The sequence below is a fragment of the Oryx dammah genome, unplaced genomic scaffold (genome assembly GCF_014754425.2).
Source record: "Oryx dammah isolate SB20612 unplaced genomic scaffold, SCBI_Odam_1.1 HiC_scaffold_5, whole genome shotgun sequence".
Lineage (NCBI taxonomy): Eukaryota > Metazoa > Chordata > Mammalia > Artiodactyla > Bovidae > Oryx > Oryx dammah.
Genome location: NW_024070189.1, coordinates 4,157,532 through 4,164,812, shown reverse-complemented (window position 1 = coordinate 4,164,812; position 7,281 = coordinate 4,157,532). Strand labels below are relative to the sequence as shown.

Genomic DNA, 7,281 nt, shown 5'->3' with positions numbered 1-7,281 from the left:
CCCGCGCTTTGATATAATCCCCAGCATATGAACAAAACAACTTACTAAGAAACTAGGGAACTGCTGCAGTGGCTGTAGCGAAACCTAATGCTTCTAATTTATCTCCTTTTCTCAAACAATAGCATCTAAGACAGAATTTAATTGCTTTTTTGTTCCATTTGGTTTACTGTTGCAGTATTTATTTGTTAAACAATGATCAACACTTCTATGTGCTATTTTCTACTATTTTTGACTTAAAATATACAGGTTTAAATCAATATTATGGTTCAACAGATTTTCCACATTATGGAGAGCTTGCCTGATTTTAGAAACACTTGTGGAAGAAACAGCACTCTAAGTTCCAAACAGTTCACCTGTAAATAAGCCTCTGGAACATTTCCAGTTGGCAAGTGAAGCACTTTCTCTATGTTGGTATTCTCTGGATTGCCTGAATATTGCTACACCTCGTAAAGGACAGTCTGTAACTATCTTGTACAATCAAATGATTTCTGAAAATTATCTTGATCATCTCAATAAGATATCTCTTCAGAATTTAGGTTTCTTTTTTTTTTTTTTTTGGTCAGTTAAAAAAAAACTGTATAGTACATATTAAAATTACTTCATAGCTTAAGACTATAAACTTTTAATTAAAGAACATAAAGCAGAGAACTAGCAGTTAACCACATGCATTCAAGTATGGATTTAAGAATGATGCTCATAATAACATAAACAGTCCTCATGATTTTCTTTCTAATTAAATATATGTATATACATATATATATATATATATATATATATATATATATATATATATACACCAAAAAGACCAGAGCAGACAGCTTCAGCTCCATGAAAGTTCTTCTCATTGATGAGATTTTCCATACTTCTGGAAACTGATGAGCTCCATACTTCTATCACCATATCAGTTATAAAGGGGTAAAACTAAAGCACCACGTGTATTCAAGTTTACTTGCCAATAAGCTTAGGAAGAGTGTTGCCTAATAATGTCTCAGAAACTTCTGGTTTCCATCTGAGTGCTTTGACTATACACTGTCTTTCCTGCACATATCTTCTTTTAAAGGAGATCAGCTATACGTTAGATATGGCAAATGCTGGAATTCTCTGCCTTTTTAGTATCATTTTTAAAAAGTGGTATCTATTTTCCTTATTGTAGGTCTCTCACTGACTTTCCTCATAGCTCAGTTGGTAAAGAATCTGCCTGCAATGCAAGAGACCCGGGTTTGATCCCTGGGCTGGGAAGATCCCCTGGAGGAGGAAATGGCAACCCTCTCCAGTATTCTTGCCTGGAGAATCCCACGGGCCGAGGAGGCTGGTGGGCTACAGTCCATGCGGTCACCAAGAGTCGGACTGAGCGACTGAGAACAACAACAAAGTGAGAGCAAGGGAGGCGGCTGCCGGGGTGGACGGGAGCCTCCGGCAGGAGGGCATAGAAGCCCACGACCCTGAGGTCGGGGCGCCGGACAGCGAAGACGAGCGGGGCGGCCGGAGCACAGACCACAGGCAGAGCCGGCAGCAGGAGGAGTCCCAGACGCCGCGGTGCGGAGAGCACGCGCCTCGGAGGACCTCGGGTGCCAGGTTTCGACTTTGGACTTTGTCTTGGTCAGACAGGAAGTCACTGGAGCGCTTTAACAGTGCAGTGATGCGGCGTGTGTGTGTGTATAACAGTACACTGATGTGGCGTGCGTGTGTGTATATAATAGTATAGTGATGTGGCGTGCATGTGTGTGTGTCTGTGTACCAGTGCAGTGATGCGGCGTGTGTGTGTGTGTACAATAGCACAGTGATGTGGCGTGTGTGTGTGTATAATAGTGCACTGATGTGGCGTGTGTGCGCGTGTGTGTGTGTATAATAGCACAGTGATGTGGTGTGTGTGTGTGTATGTATAATAGTGCACTGATGTGGCGTGTGTGTGTGTATAATAGTGCACTGATGTAGCGTGTGTGTGTGTGTGTAATAGTGCACTGATGTGGCGTGTGTGCGCACGTGTGTGTGTATAATAGTACAGTGATGTGGTGTGTGTGTGTGTATGTATAATAGCGCACTGATGTGACGTCCGTGTGTGTCTGTGTGTATAATAGCACAGTGATGTGGCGGGTGTGTGTGTGTGTGTGTGTGTGTGTGGTAAACAGACAGGAGCCGCCGCACTGGTCAAGCCCGCACACCCAGGGCTCGGTTGGGTGGCCGAGGCAGGGCTAGTCCAGTGATCCTCGTATGCGGTTCCACTCCTTTCCCCTAGAAAGCTCTTCTGCACTAGCATTTGCTGAGCACCTACTAAGTAAGGCTTTGCGCTAGGCCATTTTACCAATGGTAAGTCCACCCAAGTACATGGACCCTATGACATATTAACACTCCAAGGAAGTTTTCATCAAGCCTCCTGATGAAAGTGAAAGAGGAGAGTGAAAAACCTGGCTTAAAACTCAACATTCAGAAAATGAAGATCATGGCATCAGGTCCCATCACTTCATGGCAAATAGATGGGTAAACAGTGGAAACAGTGGCTGACTTTATTTGGGGGGGGCTCCAAAATCACTTCAGATGCTGACTGCAACCATGAAATTAAAAGATGCTTACTCCTTGAAGAAAAGGTATGACCAACTTAGACAGCGTATTAAAAACAAAGACACTACTTTGCCAACAAAGATCCGTCTATTCAAAGCTATGGTTTTTCCAGTAGTCATGGATGGATGTGAGAGTCGGAGTATAAAGAAAGCTGAGCGCTGAAGAACTGATGCTTTTGAACTGTGGTGTTGGAGAAGACTCTTGAGAGTCCCTTGGACTGCAAGGAGATTCAACCAGTCCATCCTAAAGGAAATCAGTCCTGAATATTCATTAGAAGGACTGATGCTGAAGGTGAAACTCCAATACTTTGGCCACCTGATGCAAAGAACTGACTCATTGGAAAAGACCCTGATTCCAGGAAAAGATTGAAGGCCGGAGGAGAAGGGGATGACAGAGGATGAGATGCTTGAATGGCATCACCAACTCAGTGGACATGAGTCTGAGTAAACTCTGCGAGTTGGTGATGGACAGGGAGGCCTGGCATGCTGCGGTCCATGGGGTCACAAAGAGTTGGACACGACTGAGCGGCTGAACTGAACTGAAGGAGTTTAAATCATGTATCACAGCCTCATTATTTTACAGATGTGAAATTAAAAATCCAGAGAGATTAGATGATTTACCCAAGATCATATACCTAGTTAGGTCAAGACAAGGATTCAGTACTCAGTTTTCCTCACTTTATCAAAGAGGACATTCAAAATCAGCGGTTGTATTGACTTATGAAAATAACCTGCAGTGCCCTTATTTATTCCCCTTGCCTGGTCTGATTTAAAAATAGCCACACAAAACTTCTTTCAAACATGTCCTCATGGTTAATGCTTATGAGAATCATTTCTAAAGGGAGTGTTTTTGAAGTTTCTAAAATAACTCTTTGCCTTAGGAAGTCTATATAAAAGACTATTGCCATCATCTATTGATGGGCAGTTCTGCAAATCTATAGATAAACTGATAGAAAAAACACTGACCTTCTCTATTCTAGTGTGTCAAACTCTTAACAAAATCCCTCCTGTAGATTAAAAACAGTAATTGTCCAATTGAGAAGACAGGCTTGGTTTACCTGACCAGTTATCGGTGATTCCAACAACTTAGTGTAGACTGCCCGTTCCCATGGAAACGAAGCCGTGGTGCAGTCATTCTTGGGACAAATAAAGGATCTAGACCCGTGAAGGATATTTTTATTTTTAACGTAAACAGGAAACTCTGTGAGATATTTCCAACTAGTATTTTCTTAATTTTGTATAACTTACATCAAGGCTGTATATTGTCACCCTGCTTATTTAACTTATATGCAGAGTGCATCATGAGAAACGCTGGACTGGAAGAAACACAAGCTGGAATCAAGACTGCCAGGAGAAATAGCAATAACCTCAGATATGCAGATGACACCACCCTTATGGCAGAAAGTGAAGAGGAACTAAAAACCCTCTTGATGAAAGTGAAAGAGGAGAGTGAAAAAGTTGGCTTAAAGCTCAACATTCAGAAAACGAAGATCATGGCATCTGGTCCCATCACTCCATGGGAAATAGATGGGGAAACAGTGGAAACAGTGTCAGACTTTATCTTTTTGGGCTCCAAAATCACTGCAGATGGTGACTGCAGCCATGAAATTAAAAGACGCTTACTCCTTGGAAGAAAAGTTATGACCAACCTAGATAGTATATTCAAAAGCAGAGACGTTACTTTGCTGACTAAGGTCCGTCTAGTCAAGGCTATGGTTTTTCCTGTGGTCATGTATGGATGTGAGAGCTGGACTGTGAAGAAGGCTGAGCGCCGAAGAATTGATGCTTTTGAACTGTGGTGTTGGAGAAGACTCTTGAGAGTCCCTTGGACTGCAAGGAGATCCAACCAGCCCATTCTAAAGGAGATCAGCCCTGGGATTTCTTTGGAAGGAATGATGCTAAAGCTGAAACTCCAGTACTTTGGCCACCTCATGTGAAGAGTTGACTCATTGGAAAAGACTGTGACGCTGGGAGGGATTGGGGGCAGGAGGAGAAGGGGATGACTGAGGATGAGATGGCTGGATGGCATCACTGACTTGACAGACGTGAGTCTGAGTGAACTCGGGGAGTTGGTGATGGACAGAGAGGCCTGGCGTGCTGCGATTCATGGGGTTGCAAAGAGTCGGATACCACTGAGAGACTGAACTGAACTTAACTGAACTGAACTGAACTGAAGGAGGAAATAAAGCAGAACTTGATAAGAACACTCCGATTTGCGTCCCGAATCGAAGTCGTGTGGTGGATTTCCTGTTATGAAATGTTCCTCTCCCCCTGCCCCTGCCCCAGTCCAAACTTGACCTGCATCTTGGGCCTCTGCACTTGCCACTGAGCTTCAGCCTTCCTCCAGCGCCCTGAAGCAGGACTGCCAAAACGCTGTATAGCTTGCATTTTTCTTTTGGAAAACTTGGAAGGGATTTTCAGGCCTTGAGGAGCTGAAATATGCCCCCGGCCTAGTAAGGACATTTTATAAAAATGACAAGTGGGCAGTCAGACTGGCTCCTGAGATCAGCAGTTAGAGCCCCTTGTAAGGTAATAAGTGTGAAAAGAGCCGTTTCCCAATCATCGTGTTCATTCCACGCATATTAGGAGAGAGGAAAATTCAGCTGAGGGCCAACCCTCCCCTAAGAATCCTTTAGTTTAATTATGACCACAGTATATGAAACATTTGCAAGACATCCACTCTCAGCAGTGAAAGGAAGAGAGCAAACCCTTTCCTACTAAAAAGACAGGGAAGGAAGCACTTCTGGTTTTAAAACCTGGTTGAAAATTCAATTTAACCAATGACCAGGCCACTGCACCTCTTGTAAATGAACATCTTTTTGCTGCTAATTTTGTGCTATTTTACCTTTCATTTTAAAAAAAGTAATTCAGGTTAACTCAGATGAACAGCAAAGAAGCTCTTGATATTTTGAAGCATTTTGAACAATTACTTTGACAGGAGCCCTTGACAGTTAAATGACTCTGTTAAATGAATGTTATAGAAGACACATAATGATTTTTAGTGAAATATTGAATTTAACCACAAATGAGGAAAAACCAGTCATAAGCACCATGGGTGTATTTGAATAAAAACACCTTGCTTATGAACCTCAGTGGATTCTGTAATTTCTAATAATCATGCAGTCAGCCATTTAGCTGTTGAGTATGTCTCCCATCTTAGCATTCTCTATTCATTTTTGCTTCTTGCTTTTGCAGTTGTTGGCTAATCTAAGCAACCGTATGAAAATTTTGAAACTGGCATTAGCTCCCTTTTGCATCAGCATGATATTTTAGAGTTGGGCGATTAATGAGTTGCTGTCCCACAACTGAAGTCTTCCTTTTTCCTCTTTCTCATTTGCTGAATGAGATTCTTTCACAAAGTAAAAAAATCAGCAAGAAGCAAGAGCCCGCGGCCTGAGAACGTGTGGCTCCACTGTGTGCTAGCGTTTCCTCCATCTGTGGGACTCAATATTCCTTTTCTTATTTTATGGGTTGAATGTGAGATAACGATCAAGACTTTTACATGTTTTCTCATGACTAACGACTGAAGTATGTGCTGAAATAATAAAACTGGTACTGTTCAATTTCCTCTTTAAATTCAACTCCAATATAAGTGAGAGTGCCCTTGTGAGGGGGAAATCCGGCTTATTAGAAAACCCTGTTTTTTGGAGAAAAGGAGCTAGAAGTCTTTGTAGACTTAAAAAGTGTGGGTGAGGCGCTGGTTGCGGGGGAGGACAGTGGGGTTGAAGCAGTGAGTCAGAAAACCAGGAACATTTTGTTCTTTATCTTGTCTGCAGTGACAAGCAGCTCAGCACGTGGGGAGGCCCTGCCTGGCTCAGCACTTCCTGATCATTCCAAGCAGGTGAGGTCCTGCCTCCCCTGGTTCCCACGGCTCCCGGCAACTCATCGGCCTTCAGCACTTGTCCATTTCCACTTTCACTGCTGGCTTACACGTCTGCTCCCCCATGAGACGGTCGCTCTTTGAGGACAGAGAGTGTCTTTTCATTTTGCACCCCACCCCCTCACCACCAAATTTCTGAGCCATGATAGATCTGGTCAGCACACGTCCTTTAGACCAAAGTACCGTAAACATTTATTATCTTCAGCCGACAGAACACTTGGGAAAGCCCGGATGGCTTACAGATCCGATCTGCCTGCACTCCCTGCATCTCCCTGCGGGAGACCTGGGTTCAGTCCCTGGGTTGGGAAGATCCTCTGGAGAAGGGAATAGCTACCCACTGCGGTACTGCAGCCTGGAGAATGCCATGGACTGTACAGTCCATGGGGTCCCAAAGTGTTGGACACGACTGAGCGACTTGCACAAAATACCTGATCCTAGCTAAAGGCAAGTCCAGGCACACAGCAAGAGGCCTGACTTAGGTGTTCCTACAACTCTGCTAACTCAAGTATGGTCCACGGACCGGAGCGGCATCACCGGAAGCTTTCCAAACACCAAAGACCCCCTGAATCAGAATCTGCCTGATGGCAAGATTCCGAGGTGACCTGTGCACAGTGAAGCTTGAGAAGCGCTACTATGACCAGCATGTAGCCTGAAGACGCAACGGTGTGTGGGATGGCGGACAATACGAGGCCATAACCACGTGATTAATACAGGTCTGCGGGGAAAGTTTTAGAGCTCTCTCAGGACAGAGTCTCTCAACGCTCACAGGTGGGAAACTCACTTATACCAGCTCCCTGGGAACCCTTTCTAGACACTTCTTCACGCTCTTTCCTGTTTAAAGAC

General features: G+C 43.9%; 1 protein-coding gene across 2 annotated transcripts in view; it reads right to left on the bottom strand.

Annotated features, from left to right (window-relative positions):
• The window catches only part of EFNA5 (ephrin A5), a 291,263-nt gene that overhangs the window by 45,566 nt on the left and 238,416 nt on the right, over positions 1 to 7,281 (bottom strand). The window lies entirely within an intron of this gene.